This window comes from Oncorhynchus masou, chromosome 12 (genome assembly GCF_036934945.1).
Source record: "Oncorhynchus masou masou isolate Uvic2021 chromosome 12, UVic_Omas_1.1, whole genome shotgun sequence".
NCBI lineage: Eukaryota > Metazoa > Chordata > Actinopteri > Salmoniformes > Salmonidae > Oncorhynchus > Oncorhynchus masou.
Window position 1 is genome coordinate 55,059,083 of NC_088223.1, and position 18,510 is coordinate 55,077,592.

The window sequence follows — 18,510 nt, forward strand, 5'->3', positions numbered from 1 at the left end:
CCTGTGTGCTTTATCTGCCTGTGGTATTGTGCTAATCTACCATTACCACTGCCTTGCTACTTAACCTCACCTGACACTGAAGGCCATATTTGTTCTCCACAGAGATAGATTAGAGAGCAGGTTTTTACATTTTACAGTCTGCCAACCATGTCAAGACACACTTCTGTGTACATGGAGGAGAGAGGAAAGACTGAAATGACAAGACAAAAGAGGCTTGTTGGCAGAATGCTTAGCATATGTGTAATGGTCGTCTGATGAAGAAGGATCGGACCAAAGCGCAGCGTGGTAAGTGTTCATGATTTTTATTAACACTGAACATTAGAACAAAATAACAAAGTGAGAAACTACAACGAACAGTTCTGTCAGGTGCAGAAAACACTAAACAGAAAATAACTACCCACAAAACACAGGTGGGAAAGGCTACCTAAGTATGGTTCCCAATCAGAGACAACAATAGACAGCTGTCCCTGATTGAGAACCATACCCGGCCAAAACAAAGAAATACAAAACATAGAAAAATGAACATAGAATGCCCATCCAAATCACACCCTGACCAAACCAAAATAGAGACATAAAAAGCTCTCTAAGGTCAGGGCGTGACAACATGAGTGTTCCATACTACAGAGGGTGCTCAGTAAAAAGTCCTCTCAGTACATTTCATGAAAGTGGGGTTATGATAGGCGATAGCCAATGAAAGGCCTGTCATACTCTGATTAGACATTTTAAGGAATTGAATGAAAGGGAGCATTCAAAAATAGCAGAAGATGTGATATACCGCCTAAGAATTTGATGTAATCCTTTAGCCTATAGCAGGGGGTCTCCAACCCTGTTCTTGGAGAGCTACCTTCCTGTAGGTTTTCGCTTTAACCCCAGTTGTCACTAACCTGGTTCAGTTTATCAACCAGCTAATTATTAGAATCAGTTGTGTTGGATTAGGGTTGGAGTGAAAACCTATAGGGCGGTAGCTCACCAGGAACAGGGTTGGAGATCCCTGGCCTATAGCCTATAACAGGGATATTCAACTCTTAGCCTACGAGGTCTGGAGCCTGCTGGTTTTCTGTTCTACCTGTTAATTAATTGCACCCATTAAATCAGTCCCTGATTAGAAGGGCACAATGCAAAAACACTGTGGAACTGGAGTTAACTTTGAGGGGTCTATAGCCTCCCTAGTGAGTGTACTACCTCTTCTGCCAAGATGACAGGGTCTTTATGGCATTTATGCTTGGTCAAGTTCCTGCTCGTGCTGTTCGCCCTAAAGTTCCCCCTAAATTGCTAGATTAATGGTAGAAATGGGATAGTCTCTCAGGCTGATATTTGTTACTGTGTCCCTGGCTGCTTTGGGGTTTGTGCGCAGGCCACTTCTAGATAGATGGTAAAGTGTGGAATGGAGTCCAGGTATGTTAGGGTACAATTGCTATATTCTATTATTCCCCCACCAGTTACAGTAAATTCACATAAGTTCACATAAGACTATGCTGATTGGATAATAAAGAACAAGCCAACACGTGTTCTTGTCATTTACTCCACACAAAATGGTTGGATCCCTGTATCACATTATTTACTCACTTTGCATATCTGGGCTTTGGCATTTAAATTCTAACTTCACACCTTATCTTGTCTTTCATTTCACTCTCCTGCAGTCATGCTGGTAAGAGCCATGCAATTATTGCCAGGCTGTTTGGTGTTGGCGTTCGCCCTGTTCCATAGTGCACCTCAAGCCTCTGTGGTCGAGGACTTCAACCATGTAGAGCGATGCAAGAACTCCTTATATATGGGAACCCCACCACGGGGAATCATTAATGACAAACTGAAGAAGATCTGTCAGCGCTATGCCGACAAGCCACGCTTTGTGACCTTGTACGACCCCCAGAAACGCATCCCTGTCTACTCAGCCTACTCCTTCAAGAAGACAGAGGGAGAGCGGCGTGTGGACTACTCCTGGATGTATGAAACACAGGTCGGTCAAACTGTTTATTGCTGTTTTTGTAAGTCTACTCCTCAAATGTGATGTTATAACCTTATGTTTTTCCTATCGGAAAATGTTTGTAACTTCAAGTCCCTATTCTGCAGAGACCGGAGTTGAGCTGTTACACCGGTTAAATGTTTGATAGAAGCCTTCCCTGAACACTGTAGCTTCTTTCCCTTTGTATCAGAACTCAGGATAAGACGCAGATGCAGACAGATTGGAAACAAGGTCTGTGGGACATAGGTTTAATCTTAAACAGTTGTAAAGTGGGTACGGGCAACAGAAGACAAACAACAGAAGGGCTAAGAATCTTGGAGATGAGGAAAGGGCCGATAAAACGGGGGGAAAGTTTGCGGGACTCCACCCGTAGGGGCAGGTCGTAAGTGGACAGCCATACCCTCTGCCCGAGACGATAACGGGGAGCAGAGGTCCGGTGGCAGTCCGTCTGTAGTCAATACCTGGAGATGGTCTTGAGAAGAGCCGACCGGGCTCTCTTCCAGATATGCAACAGCGGCGAACGAACATCTGGGCCGAGGGTATGCTGACCTCTTGCTCCGGGAAGAGCGGGGGCTGATATCCCAGGGAACACACAAAAGGCATGTGACCAGCGGCTGAGCAGGGGAGGGTATTGCGGGCGTACTCTACCCACATGAGTTGCTGGCTCCAGGTGGTGGGGTTGGCAGAGTCATCTCCAGGTTCTGATTGGCTCGCTCCGACTGGCCATTAGACCCGGAGGATAGGCTGGCCGACGACCCAATTAGTGTGCAGAAAGCCTTCCAGAACCGGAACGAGAACAGAGGATCCCGGTCGGAGACCATATCCACTGGAAGTCCATGGATCCGGAAGACGTGCTGCACCATGAGCTGGGCCGTCTCTTTGGCTGAGGTTAGCTTGGGAAGAGGAATGGAATGGGTGGCTTTGGAAAACCAGTCCACCATGGTAAGGATAACAGTGCTGCCATCAGACAGGGGGAGAACCGTGATGAAATCCAGGGATATACATGACCAGGGACGTTGAGGGACAAGAAGTAGTTGCAGGAGGTAAGCTGGAGCTTGCTGAGGAGTCTTATTCTGGTTACACACGGTGCAGGCTGCGACGAACACAGATACGTCAGGAACCAAAGTGGGCTACCAAAAATGTTGTTGTACAAAAGGCTGGGTCTGAATGAGCCCATTCCAGAACTCGGGAAATGGCAGAGTCCAGTACAAACATCCAGTTAGCCGTGCCTCCACCACAAACCGACAGGACGGATCCGGGTGGATTAGGATAGGGGCGGTAGTGAATTTATCTTGAGGTCCAAGAACACCTGGTCTGCAACTGGAGACCACTTAAACGGGACCTTTGGAGAGGTGAGTGCTGAAAGGGGGGGGGGGGGATCCAGGGTTCTGTAGCCCCAGATTAACCGGCGGTAGAAATGGACGAACCCCAGGAAGCGTTGCAGCTGCTCTCAGGAGTGTGGGTTGCGGCCAATCCACCACCGCTCTCACCTTTCCAGGATCCATCTGTATGTTGCCTGCAGCTATGATGTATCCAATGAAGGAGATGGTGGAGCGATGGAATTCGCATTTCTCCACTTTGACGAACAGCTGGTTCTCCAGAAGATGCTGGAGGACTTGTCTGACATGTTCTTGAAACAAGCAGGAAAAAACGAAAATATAATTAAAGTAGATGAACACGAACCGGTTCAACATGTCACGGAGAACGTTGTTAACCAGGGCCTGGAACACAGCAGAAACATTGGTCAGTCCGAATGGCATGACTAGGTATTTATAGTGTCCGTTAGCCGTGTTAAAGGCGGTCTTCCACTTGTCCCCTTCCCGTATCCATACCAGATGGTAGGCCTTCCGGAGGTCCAACTTGGAGAAGATGGTAGAACCCCTGGAAAGGCTCAATAGTCGAGGCAGTGATTGGAAGCAGGTAACAGTTTGTCATTCAGGCCCCGGCAGTCGATATATATAGGTGGCAGAGTCAGAAGGACGGATACCCCCTACAGCTAAGGAGTCCTCAATATACCTCTCCATCGCCTTGGTCTCCTACCCGACAGGTAATAAAGCCGCCCTCGGGGTGGTGTAGTGCCTAGGAGAAGGTCGATGGTGCAGTCTAGGGCCGATGAGGAGGAAGTGCGGTGGCACAGGCTTTGCTGAAAACCTCCCGGAAGTCCTGGTATTCGGCAGGAACGGCGGAGAGGTCCAGGCAATGCGCATGGCAAAATGGGCTCAAACCCAGGATGGAACCAGTAGCCCAGTCGATCAGAGGATTATGCCTCTGGATCCAGGAAAATCCCAAAACCACGGGTGCATGAGGGGATTTAATGGGCAGGAACTGCATAGACTCACTGTGATTAACCGACACTCTCAGGTTAATGGGAAACATTGTGTGGGTGACTCTGCCAATAGAGCGCCCATCCAGCGCTCTGACGTCCATAGGAATAGAGAGGGGTTGTGTGGGGATTCCCAGCTCCGACACCAGGGTAGCGTTCATAAATCTCTCATCAGCCCCAGAGTAAATGAACACCCGAAGAGATTTTGGCTGGTCACCCCACAACAGAATAGCATGGATTGGGGTAGGAGAAATGGAAGATGGGAAACTCCCATACGGCTCACCAGTGTATTCGTACCTACTTGATAAGCCTGGGCTTTAAATGGGCAGGTAGATAAGACATGTCCCATAGCTCCACAATACAGACAGGTCTGGGTGTTGAGTCTGCATAAGCACTCAGCAGGAGACAATCTAGCCCTGCCCATTTGCAAGGGTTCCGGAGGAGATAACATGACAGCCCTCAGTGACTTCCGAGAGAACTCGGGTGACATCTGATCCACTCGAAAAATGTGGACTTCGGGGATTTCCATTATTCCTCGGAGGTGAGGTGGAAATCGAGGATGAGCGTGGGCAACAGGGAACAGACTCCCTCCTACGTTCTCGTAGCTGCCCATCGATCCGGATGGTTAAGGCTATGAGGGAGTCGAGGTCCAGGGGCAGTTCCCGGGCTGCGAGCTCGTCTTTAATCACCTCCAATAAGCCGTGAACGAATGTGTCGAACAGGGCTTCCGGGTTCCAGGGACTCTCAGCCGCCAACGTGCGAAAATCCACTGCATAGTCTGCCACACTACGGGAATCCTGACGTAGTTGGAGCAGCTTACAGAGAATCTAACACTTTATGTATCTCTGCCCCGAATTCCTCCAGACTGAGACAAATAGTGGATTGTTGCTCCCACACTGTCGTAGCCCAGCCAAGAGCCCACACCTGGAGGGGGGGTGGAGACAAGCACAAAGACAGGTGAAACAGAAAAGGGTGTGACACTTTGGTTCAGCCTCATCAGTATTATCCATATAGTTATTTTGACACATTGCTTACATTTGTTCCGTTTAATTGGATACTTCATCCAACATACCATAAACACAATTCCAGTGTTGTGTATGTTTATAACTGTGTAGTATGGTGGAAGGTAGCCCAGTGGTTAAGAGCGTTGGGCCAGTAACCGAAGGATTGCTGATTCAAATCCCTGAGCCCACTAGGTGAAACATCTATCTGTGCCCTTGAACAAGGCACTTCGCTCTAATTGCTCCTGTAAGTCGCTCTGGAGAAGAGCGTTTGCTAAATGACTAAAATGTAAATGTAGTGTCTATAATCTGTGAGCAATGCACTGATACTCCTCCCCGCACTCTCCAGCTGGCAGAGGTTGATGGGAATGGGAATATGCTACCCTCCCTTACCGCCTACCTGCACATGAAGTTTGAGGACAGCCAGGCAGTGCTGGGCGACTACTCTGACGTAGTCCTGTATGAACGAGGACACCTGAACCCAGATCAGCACCAGTCTGACCCATATGACCGTGCTGCCACCTACACCCTGACCAACGTGGTCCCAGAGATCAGGGAGTTCAATATCGGGCTGTGACGTTGGAAACGAGGAGCGCATCCGCGTTCGTGTCAACAACGCGTTCGCCTCACCACCTTCATCGTCACCGGGGTGACCACCACCGGTAACATGATCCGCCGGAACAACCTGGAGAACTTCCTGAAGACCCGGATGGACGTGGACCAGAATCTACTGCATCTCCCCCTCTCCTCTTCCTCTGTATCTCCACCGCACCATATAAGAGCTCCTCAACAACGCTCACACAAGCCTACTCTGTGTGCACAAGGGTTTACAACCATCTCCATAGATCTACTATTATGTGCTTATTATAATGATTAAGCATGTATTTTTAACAGAACAATTATATAGTACTTGTAGTACTTTCATTATCGAAGATCTGCTTTGCAAATGACTTCCCTTGTAGCGTAATTGTTCCCCCATTCTCTGTATTTGTAGCATTCTTTATTGATCTGCCCCCTTATAAAACAGCTCAGTGACATTCAGACACAATGGTTCAGTGTGTCAGCCATTCATGGAGAGGTGTTATCAGCTCACATTTGGCAAAAGGGGCTGTAAAAGGGATACCATCAAAGGTAGTTCTGAGCTGTAAAGGACATCTTCTTTGACTAAAATACATTTGTTGTTATTTGACTTCCAGGTGCCATGTTTTACTGTTTCAACCAGTCACACACAATGTTACAGTATGAAGCATAATAACTTAGGGTCACAATTATGAAAACGGTGTAATTACAATTATTGATACATCCATAGACGGGGTGGTTGTTTAGAAACAAAACCAAGGCGTGCTCAACTATGGGGCAAAGCAGATGAAGCTGGCTTAGACTGTTGACAACATGAAAACTATGTTAAGTCTCCAAATTTTTGGGGGAAAACATAAATACATTTGCACAATGAGCACTTGTTGTCTCTCAAATACATTGTTACTCCCTGAGGAAGGCCATGCAGCTATGAGGATTCTGTGTTATGCACTATAACCCGTTACCATATATGTGATTGAATATTATCTGCTGTTGGCTTGTGTGGATGTATGTGTTATGCAACATAGCTGACTTGAAACATTGTTAACAGTTTCAGGGCCATGGCCCTTTCTCATGATGAAAAATACAGAATGACATGAAGACATGAACTGTGCAATGAGTTGGGGGGCCACATTCAGAACGTAGTGTTGCGAGAACAAACAGTATTTTGTTAGATAACAGGAGCCAGGTGCCTGATAACTGTATATTCTACACAGCTACAACGACTGACCGCTGAAGCTCTTAGGGGGCTGGGACCAGCCTCTGTGCCAACAATCAACGATAGGCTGGGTGAGTCTAAACCACGTCCACTCTCTACTCTGACAGGCCAGCTTGGAAGCAGGAACTACCTCTGTTAGAGTATATTTATAATATCTTTGTCAGGAACAAGTCAGTTCTCTGTTTGCCCTGCGAGGTGGGACAGAGAGCCCGTATATCCGAAAATTGCATTTACCACTTATTGCTTAGCTAATAAAAAATACATAGCATACAATCGGTGACTCATTGTCATATTTATCCTGATACCAGATTCGAATTGATGCAACCCTAACAATTGGTGACCCCGAACGTGATCTGGTGAAGGACTTCGCTGGACATTGGCGTGCCAGCCAATTGGCCGTTACTGTCGTTGGACGGTGTCTCTCACAAAAAGACCGGTCTTCCAAAAAGGTAAGCAGACACCTATTGTGAAAAAACTAAAGTTCTGCATATTGGCATTATCCAAATTTATTTTGTGAGAATGCCTGTTTGACGTAAATGACCAAATTATAATTCCCTATACCTAGTATAAAAATATTATAACAATGTAGACAAAACTGTGGTGAATGCAATTTTAATTGATCATCCCTATTTTGCAATGTGTAAATGAAATGTACTTGTATGAGTGGATAGTCAGGGACTACATGAGACGAATGTGAATATATGAAAAATAGTCGGGGACTATAAAGTATAAGTACTGAATGAGTGGATAGTCAGGGACTACATGTTATGAATGCGAATACATGGAAATAGTCAGGGATAATTGGGGGTAAATTACCATATGATAACGAATGCAATGTACTAGATAGGTCAGGGATCTGTTGGTTTGCATGTGGGTGGGTCGTTGTACCTACTAGTGTGAGTGTGGGGGAACGGCAATATAACAGATAAATACAGGTCAGGGACCTGGGTTATATTGGAAACAAGATAAGTTCACCGAGCGACTGTGGTACATTGGGTGTTGAGTCAGGGTACTAATAACATGTGTGAATGACCTAAGGGGTTAAAGAGGTGTCGGGGACACAGTTCATATGGAATAATTTACCTAAAGTATGATAGTACATTTAATATTGCAGTCAGGGACTGAATATTCCTAGGGGACCCACATTGCAGGATTGAGTGTGTTGAGAAATAAGGTAGATTTATTTCGCTTTTTTAATTAATTTACACGAGTATACACATAGACATATGTACTAAAATGTTATTAGAAATAGAAAAGGTGTTTGCAGGTTTGAGTGATTCAAACTGACGTATGTATGCAGGTTTGAATGATTCAACCTTGTATGTTTGCAGGTTTGAATGATTCGAACTGATGTATGATTGCAGGTTTGAGTGATTCAAACTGACGTATGATTGTAAGGTTTGAGTGATTCAACGGTGTATGTTTGTAAGATTTGAGTGATTCAAACTGATGTATGTTTGTAAGGTTTGAGTGATTCAACCGTGTATGTTTGTATGTTTGAGTGATTCAAACTGACATATGTTTGTAAGGTTTGAGTGATTCAAACTGACGTATGTTTGTAAGGTTTGAGTGATTCAACCTTGTATGTTTGCAGGTTTTTTGTGATTCGAACTGACGTATGTTTGCATCGTTGAGTGATTCGAACTGATGTATGTTTGAAGGTTTGAGAGAGTCGAACTGATGTATGCTTGAAGGTTTGAGAGAGTCGAACCGTATGATTGTGGTACATTAGGTATTAAGTCGACGTACTAATACCACGTTTGTATGACCTTCGGGTAAATAACAGGTGTGAGACCTAGGTTATGTTTTGAAAAGGTAAAGGAGAAGTGCACGGTGTTTACTAGACAGTGGCTAGATTGGGACACATTCTAAGGCAGCACACAATTGAACCTGATCATTTCTATTGTATTCAAATAAAATCAAGTAATTGAAATACATTAGACAATGGCTAATCAGGAGGCAGAGAAGGTGGTGAAAACATTGAAATCAGCATTAGAGACCAATGGAGGAAAAGAGGGAAAAGATTGGAGAAAGAAAGGAGAAAAATTATACAAAAGATGGATAGAAGAGGGCAGTATTGCCGCGTCCAACGGGCTTCCAGTCGACGGGGAGCCTGGTAGAATGCTGGAAGCGCTGAAGCGTAAAACATACAAAACCTGTTCCGAGTGGAAACAGGGAGGGGAGCCGAGTAGGGGTAAAATCAAGGAAGAAATGGAGAAGGCTAAATTGAAGGAACGCATAGGACTGGCTATGCTGGAAAAACTCAAGAAAATGTGCACGGATGAAAACCCACCAAAACCACAGGGAGGTAGACTATACCCGGAACTCCCTAAAGCACCACCACCCTATGATAGTCCACGAATAATGGCACCTGTACTGGATCTCTCAGCCACAGTAAACTACCACAAAAGACCAGATGATGGCAGCAGTGGACAAGAATGGTGTCTAGCGTCAGAGGGAAGAAAAGAAGAAATACAGGCTCTGGTGGAAGCTGCCAGAGAGCTGAGCAGAGGAGTGGCTGAACTAAGTAAAGTACAGATGGAAGGAGGAAATATGAGCATAGACAGCAGGAGTGAAAGTGGATCCTCTGATAATGGAATCAGATGGACTGAGACAAGCCTGACAAATACCCAAGAGGAAGAAGAGGAGCGGAGGAGAGTATGGAATGAACTCCAAGACAAACTCAGAAAGGAGGAGGGAGCAGTGAAAATACTGGAACGGACCCTGAAAGACATGGAACGGATTGAAATAAGGCGTAAGGAACAGACTAAGCTGAATCAATGCACACCGACATCAGGGCCAGGTGTACATTTCATCAGGCTGGGTACGCACAGCCAAGGAACAGAGGAATATGAAGATGGTGAAGACACACCCCGGGTTGGGCCCCCACAGTGTGAGCTTGACCAAAGATTCATCTGTGGTGGGATGTTTGCCATAAAGACTCCATTTGATCAATACCGCAATGGGATGTGGACTGCCATCAGGAGGAAATACCCCATTCAACCCAGGCCTCAGTTGATGAAATCATTGACTCTAGAAGAGGATGAAACTGTGCCGGTTTATATGAGAAAAGCCAGGATCCTGTGGAGACAGGCCTGGAATGCTGAGCCAGATAAGAATGAGATGAAACATATATTTCTGGAACAGTGCATGAAAGGGCTGCCGGACCAGGTGAGCACAGTGTGAAAAAGTGGTGGGGATCACTGCGAAGAAAGTGATGGAATTCACTGAGATTGCTCAACACCATGTGGCGAGATGGAGAGGATGAAAAGGGAAGGAAGAGGATGAAATAAAGCAACTACAGAAGAAAGTCTTGAAGAAGCAACTGGCAGAGGATAAGCCAGCAAAACAGATGCCTCTAACCAGCACTCCTCAACCTGCACCACAACCTTCTAGAGCCAACACCAGTGACACTGTTACTGCTGTGGTGCAGACTATGGCGGGATTGATGACACCCCAAAGGAATGCCACCTTCTACAGGATGGCCAAGCTACAATCAAGATCCAGACAGAGGGGCTATCCTCACCTGTTATAGATGTGGAGGCCATGGTCACGGAGTTGTGGGCAGTCATCGGGAGTAGACAGGAGAAGAGGTAGGGGACACACAGGAACTCAGAGAGCTGGCAGGGTCAGAGAGGGGGTTCACAAGGTCAACAATACTACCAACCACAATGGATTGCAGGTTGAGTTTATTTGGAGAAAGATTGAATGAGTTACATGAAACATCGAGTAAATTTAAAACTAATGATTGGAGGGAGTACAATTCCATTTTCCCAGATACATGATATCTTAAAGGGTACACTCACATATGGAATATTAAAGTTTTTATTTTCTGAGTTTAAATTAGGTGAAATCTTTTGATAAAGGAATGTTTGCTGTGTCTGTCAGTGTAGTGTCCAGAGCATGGAGGCACTACCAGGAGTCAGGCCAGTACATCAGGAGACGTGGAGGAGGCCGTAGGAGGGCAACAACCCAGCAGCAGGACCGCTACCTCCGCCTTCGTGCAAGGAGGAGCAGGAGGAGTACTGCCAGAGCCATGCAAAATGACCTCCAGCAGGCCACAAATGTGCATGTGTCTGTTCAAACGGTCAGAAACTGTCACGTTCTGACCATCGTTCGTGTGTGTTTTCCTTGTTTTAGTGTTGGTCAGGACGTGAGCTGGGTGGGCATTCTATGTTGTGTGTCTGGTTTGTCCATTTCTATGTTAGGCCTGATATGGTTCTCAATCAGAGGCAGGTGTTAGTCATTGTCTCTGATTGGGAACCATATTTAGGTAGCCTGTTTTGTGTTGGGTTTTGTGGGTGACTGTTCCTGTCTTTGTGTTTGTGGCACCAGATAAGACTGTTTTGGTTTTTGCACGTTTCTTGTTTTGTAGATTGTAGTATTTTCATCTTTATTAAAGATGCACAAAACTAACCACACTGCATTTTGGTCCGCCTCTCTTTCCCCACAAGAAAACCATTACAGAATCACCCACCAACCAAGGACCAAGCGGCGTGGTAAACAGAGGCAACAGCAACAGCAGGAGAAGCGACAGGTGCAGCAGGAGAAACAGCAGCAGCAGCAGAAGCAGCAGCAGGAGAAGCAACAGAGGCAGCAGCAGGAGAAGCAGCAGCAGCTGGAGCAACAGCAGCAGCAGCAGCAGTGGGAGAGGCTGAACTATTTGGAAGAATGGACTTGGGAGGAGATCCTTGACGGGAAAGGACCCTGGGCAGAGCCAGGGGAATATTGCCGCCCCAAAGCCGAGCTGGAGGCAGCGAAGGCAGAGAGGCGGCATTATGAGGAGCTAGCACGGCAGAGCGGCTGGAAGCCCGAGAGGCACCCCCAAAAATTTCTTGGGGGGGGACAGGGATAGTGTGGCAGAGTCAGGAGCCAGACCTGAGCCAACTCCTCCTGTTAACAGTAAGGAGCCATGGATGTTATCGGAGCTATCGGCGAAGCTGAGGGCTGAGTCTGAGAGGGTCGAGGAGTTATTGGACAGAATGGAGGAGAGTGAACGGATGGGAGATGAGGAGACACTCAAGGAGGTGTTAATAGAATTGGGGGAGTGTGAAGAGAGAGAGGAGTTGATTTGGCGTAGTATGCAAGGCATTCGCCCTCAGGTGTGTGTCCCCAGCCCGTCCCATCAACACAGGTGCTCCCGCCAGTCCGGCGCTACCAGAGTTTCCGCCCCTCAGTCCAGAGGCGCCAGAGCCCCTCAGTCCAGAGGCGCCAGAGCTTCTCTGTCCAGAGGTGCCAGAGCCTTCCTGTCCAGCGCCGCGTGAGCTACCCGTCTGCCCAGTGCCACCAGTCTGCCTAGTGCCGGCAGTCTGCCCAGCGCCGCCAGCGCCGCCAGTCTACCCAGCGCCATCAGTGCCGCAAGTCTGCCCAGCGCCGCCAGTCTACCCAGTGCCACCAGTCTGCCCAGTGCCGCCAGTCTGCCCAGTGCCGCCAGTCTGCCTAGTGCCGCCAGTCTGCCCAGAGCCGCCAGTGCCGCCAGTCTGCCCAGCGCCATCAGTCTGCCCAGCGCCGCCAGTGCCGCCAGTCTGCCCAGCGCCGCCAGTGCCGCCAGTCTGCCCAGCACCGCCAGTCTGCCCAGCGCCGCCGGTGCCGCCAGTCTGCCCAGTGCCGCCAGTCTGCTCAGTGCCGCCAGTCTGCTCAACGCCGCCAGTATGCTCAGTGCCGCCAGTCTGCCCAGCGCCGCCAGTCTGCCCAGCGCCGCCAGTCTGCCCAGTGCCGCCAGTGCCGCCAGTCTGCCCAGCGCCGCCAGATCCGCCATTTAGCCAAGATCTGCCAGAACTGCCAGTCAGCCAGGATCCGCCAGTCTGCCAGGATCCGCCAGAACTGCCAGTCTGCCAGGATCCGCCAGTCAGCCAGGACCTTCCAGATCTGCCAGTCAGCCAGGATCCGCCATTCAGCCAGGATCTGCCATTCAGCCAGGATCCGCCAGAACTGCCAGTCAGCCAGGATCCACCAGTCAGCCAGGATCTTCCAGATCCGCCAGTCAGCCAGGATCTGCCGGAACCGCCAGTCAGCCAGGATCTGCCGGAACCGCCAGTCAGCCAGGATCTGTCGGAACCGCCAGCCAGGATCTGCCGGAACCGCCAGCCAGGATCTGCTCGATTCATCAACCTGCCTGAGCTTCCTCTCAGTCCTGAGCTTCCTCTCAGTCCTGACCTTCCTCTCAGTCCTGAGCTTCCTCTCAGTCCTGAGCTTCCTCTCAGTCCTGACCTTCCTCTCAGTCCTGAGCTTCTTCTCAGTCCTGAGCTTCTTCTCAGTCCTGAGCTTCTTCTCAGTCCTGAGCTTCCTCAGTCCCGAGCTGCCCCTCAGTCCGGAGCTGCCCCTCAGTCCAGTGTGGCCCGTTGTTAAGGTTCCTAGGCCAAGGTTAGCCGCGAGGGTCGCCACTCAAGGGACGCTAAGGAGGGGGACTAAGACAATTATGGAGTGGGGTCCACGTCCAGCGCCAGAGCCGCCACCGCAGACAGATGCCCACCCAGACCCTCCCCTATAGGTTTAGGTTTAGGTTGTGCGTTCGGAGTCCGCACCTTCGGGGGGGGAGTACTGTCACGTTCTGACCATCGTTCGTGTGTGTTTTCCTTGTTTTAGTGTTGGTCAGGACGTGAGCTGGGTGGGCATTCTATGTTGTGTGTCTGGTTTGTCCATTTCTATATTAGGCCTGATATGGTTCTCAATCAGAGGCAGGTGTTAGTCATTGTCTCTGATTGGGAACCATATTTAGGTAGCCTGTTTTGTGTTGGGTTTTGTGGGTGACTATTCCTGTCTTTGTGGCACCAGATAGGACTGTTTTGGTTTTTGCACGTTTCTTGTTTTGTAGATTGTAGTATTTTCATCTTTATTAAAGATGCACAAAAGTAACCACACTGCATTTTGGTCCGCCTCTCTTTCCCCACAAGAAAACCATTACAGAAACAGACTCCATGAGGGTGGTATGAGGGCCTGACATCCACAGGTGGGGGTTGTGCTTACAGCCCAACACCGTGCAGGACGTTTGGCATTTGCCAGAGAACACCAAGATTGGCAAATTCGCCACTGGCGCCCTGTGCTCTTCACAGATGAAAGCAGGTTCACACTGAGCGCATGTGACAGACGTGACAGTCTGGAGACGCCATGGAGAACGTTCTACTGCCTGCAACATCCTCCAGCATGACCGGTTTGGCAGTGGGTCAGTCATGGTGTGCGGTGGCATTTCTTTGGGGGGAGGGGGGCGGGCGCACAGCCCTCCATGTGCTCACCAGAGGTAGCCTGACTGCCATTAGGTACCGATATGAGATCCTCAGACCCCTTGTGAGACGATATACTGGTGCGGTTGGCCCTGGGTTCCTCCTAATGCAAGACAATGCTAGACATAATGTGGCTGGAGTGTGTCAGCAGTTCCTGCAAGAGGAAGGCATTGATGCTATGGACTGGCCCACCCGTTCCCAAGACCTGAATCCAATTGAGCACATCTGGGACATCATGTCTCGCTCCATCCATTAGCGCCACGTTGCACCACAGACTGTCCAGGAGTTGGCCGATGCTTTAGTCCAGGTCTGGGAGGAGATCCCTCAGGAGACCACCCACCACCTCATCAGGAGCAGGCCCAGGCATTGTAGGGAGGTCATACAGGCACGTGGAGGCCACACACACTACCGAGCCTCATTTTGACTTGTTTTAAGGACATTACATCAAAGTTGGATCAGCCTGTAGTGTTGTTTTCCACTTTAATTGAGTGTGACTCCAAATCCAGACCTCCATGGGTTGATAAATTTGATTTCCATTGATCATTTGTGTGATTTTGTCGTCAGCACATTCAACTATGTAAAGAAAAAATTATTTAATTAGAATATTTCATTCATATCTAGGATGTGTTATTTTAGTGTTCCCTTTATTTTTTTGAGCAGTGTAGTAAGAAACACTTCTTTGGAGGGATGGTATGACTTATGACCTCCATTGTAACCTTCCTTTGTGGTCTGATCAGCCTCATTGGAAAGCCATTTGGATGGAGAATCTAGGGTCATTTGTAATACTGATATTAAGGTAATTTAATACAAAAAGGCAGTGAAATTTACATTATAGTGTCATCATATTTTCTCTGATGAATGTGGTGTGAAAATGAGTTTGGTTTTAACACCTGTGTATAGGAGGGTGCCAGTGTACCTGTGTAATGGGGAGGGTGTCCGTATGGGGATTACATGATAACCAACTTGGGACAGTCTTGGGATTGGAGAAGAGGGTATCCTTATAGCATAGGGGATCCCACAAAGGTGGATAGGTTTTCCATGATATGGGGAAAACCTGGGAGCACTGTTGAACTCTGTAAAGGCGATGAAATACTACGAACCATTAAGCTTTCTGATGCAGGAACCTATACCCTCGGTCTGGAAAGGAATGGGGCTGACACGATGGGTGTGTTCTCTGTAAAGGTGCTGCAGAGGCCACAGCGGTCCCAGATGAACCAGAGCCAGACCCAGACTCACTCCTCCAAGCCCAACCCTGCCTCCACCAACCAAATTACCAAACCCTATCCAGGTAATTCATGTTAAGGATATCACAGATAGCGACCAATTGGGTACTGAAATTGGATATGATGTTAGGGAAAATATGTGGTTGGCATACATGCGATATACTGCTGTTACGAATCCCTTTTGGCCCGACAATCTGGGGGGGGGGGTAATGAGACCCGTAACATAACTCAAGCAAATAAGTGACAAAGCAAAAGTGTGAACGAAATAACCAGGACAACTGAAATCTACCGTCAAACTCAAGGTTTATTTGAAAACACACGGTAATGGGGGGGGGGCTGAGCTGGACCCAAGGAAATAAACAATAAGTATACAAAACAAACTAAGCTAGACTAGCCTACTTTAACAACAGCTAACTAACCAGCCAAAAATACAGTGGGTGGTCCGCCCAGTTCTAACTAGTGTATTTAACAATGTCTACCTACGGGTAGTGTAGGCCCATGGGCGACTTGTCTTGGTTTCCCCTTTTCCCACCAGCAATCAAACACAAACACCATAACAATACTCACAGGTGATGACAAAGTGCTATGGAGGTGCTCAAACAAAAGAGAGGTTAATACACAACAAGAGAGTGAACCACAGAGACCTACAGACATGGCATTTACAGAGAGAGATTGAGCTCTAGAGCAAACAACTGACAAGGTTTTTAAACCAAGGGAAAGGAACTGTGATTGGGTAGGAAACAGGAGGAGGTGTGTCTTCTGATTGATGATTGATTGGTGACTGATTGGGGAGTGATGATTTTCACCTGTGAGGGGAGAAGGAGAGCAAACACAGGATACACACACACACACACACACACAGGATACCTGTATCCGTAACAACTGCCAAGACATTACAAAGGAAGGACTGTGTTATTTGTGGCCATACTCGGCCTGTATTGGCTACTCATCCATTTGCCTTGGGAAAGGGGGAAGGCTGGAGGTGTATGCTGGAAAGTTTTTACCATGTTAAACCCAACTCCACACTTTGTAAGACTCTGTCTCTAGTGTTCCTGGAAGTCCCTCCTCAAAAGGCTCCATGGGGTGTTAAGGCGTACAGAGGTAACTACAGTTGCATCACTGGTACAGGTAGGGGTTTTGACTTTGGGCGGTTGCCTGCAGCAGATTGTAGTAATAACATAACCATTAATGCCACCGGGCCAGTGAAAGGTAACTGGCAGGGTACGTGTGCTTTAGCCAGTCTGATAATACCACTAACCATTATCGAAGTTACAGCTAATCAGCTCCTGGGATCTACTAGAAAAGCACCTAATGATGTTCACCCATACTCCAGATATAAGCGTGATACACCATGGTCTGAGGAAACAGATAATATACATTTCAACCTACTCGGTGTGCCAGTAGGTGTTCCTCGGGAATTCCAGGCCCTAAACAGGAATTATGGTTTATGGCATCTACTACCAATTCTTGGCCCCGCTATTGTGGATGCCAAACAGACCTCATGGATAAATGATATATACTATAATCAACAACGTTTTGTTAATTACACCCACATAACTCTTACTGGTATGGCTGAGCAATTGGAGTTTTCGGCAGAAATGAAGAGCATGGCTGGGGTGGAGGAGTCTAGCTGGATGTCTTGGATGGGGGTGTGGCTGGATGAGTATGTATCACTGGTGGTTACTGGATTTCAGACCCTAATTCTTGTATTTTTGTTATTGATGTGTTGTGCTGCTTGCATCATACCTTGTTTGAAGAAGTCTGTTACAGATGTGGTACAGGCTTCAGGTATGATGCTCTTGCTTGATGCTCCTGAAGGAGATGCAGATACAGAATCTATCTTCCGGAGAAAGATGGGGCTGACTGAGGATGACCCCTGGTTTGCTGTGGGTGAGGTCGTGGAATGATAACTTCTTAAATACATAACGTGTACAATATAACTTGTCCTCTCTTATGTGAAGGTTTAGAGTCCCTGGGTGGCAAGGAGCCCACCTGGTACAGGATAGGAGTAGCTGAGAGGACCAGATGGTTTATAATAATGCTTTGCTTTTCTTTACTCTGTTTTCCATGACCAAAGTTTTATCCTATATCTAACATGACAATAAACAATAAAGTTTTGTCCTATTTTTGGTAAGTGACACCATTGTGGGTGTCAAAAGGGGGAGACAAAAGCATATATCATTTGTTGATTTTGTTTCTACTTTCCTTTGTTGATTTTTCTTTTCTGTATTTCTGTAAAAAAAAAAAATCATAAAAAACTTTTTATTATTTTCATGAAATGCTATTAACATATTACTATGTTGGGATTGCTGAAATAAAGGATAATGAGTGACATCCTTGTGGGTGTCAAAAGGGGGAATCAAAAACAGTTTATATATATGTTAATCAACAAAGGGACGTGCATCACTTCATATATTCACAAAATAAAGGTTTAAAGTTCCTGGGTCCATCAGCAACCAAGTATATTGGATGGTGTGGTGACACCCCTTGGGGGTATAAAATGGGGGATTATGAGGATTCTGTGTTATGCACTATAACCCGTTACCATATACAGTATGTGATTGAATATTATCTGCTGTTGGCTTGTGTGGATGTATGTGTTATGCAACATAGCTGACTTGAAACATTGTTAACAGTTTCAGGGCCATGGGCCTTTCTCATGATGGAAAAATACAGAATGACATGAAGACAGGAACTGTGCAATGAGTTGGTGGGGCACATTCAGAACGTAGGTTGGATGGGGATTGTCACTGCACAGCTATTTTCAGGTCTCTCCAGATATGTTTGATTGGGTTCAAGTCCAGGCTCTGGCTGGGCCACTCAAGGACATTCAGAGACTTGTCCTGAAGCCACTCCTGCATTGTCTTGGCTGTTCTTAGGGTCGTTGTCCTGTTGGAAGGTAGTGCTCTGGAGCAGGTTTTCATCAAGGATCTCTCTGCACATTGCTCCGTTCATCTTTCCCTCGATCCTGACTAGCCTCCCATT

General features: G+C 47.3%; 1 pseudogene; it reads left to right on the top strand.

Annotated features, from left to right (window-relative positions):
* The first annotated feature begins 1,657 nt into the window (after window positions 1–1,657).
* LOC135549363 (uncharacterized) lies at window positions 1,658–12,844 on the top strand (annotated as a pseudogene).
* Window positions 12,845–18,510: the final 5,666 nt, after the last annotated feature.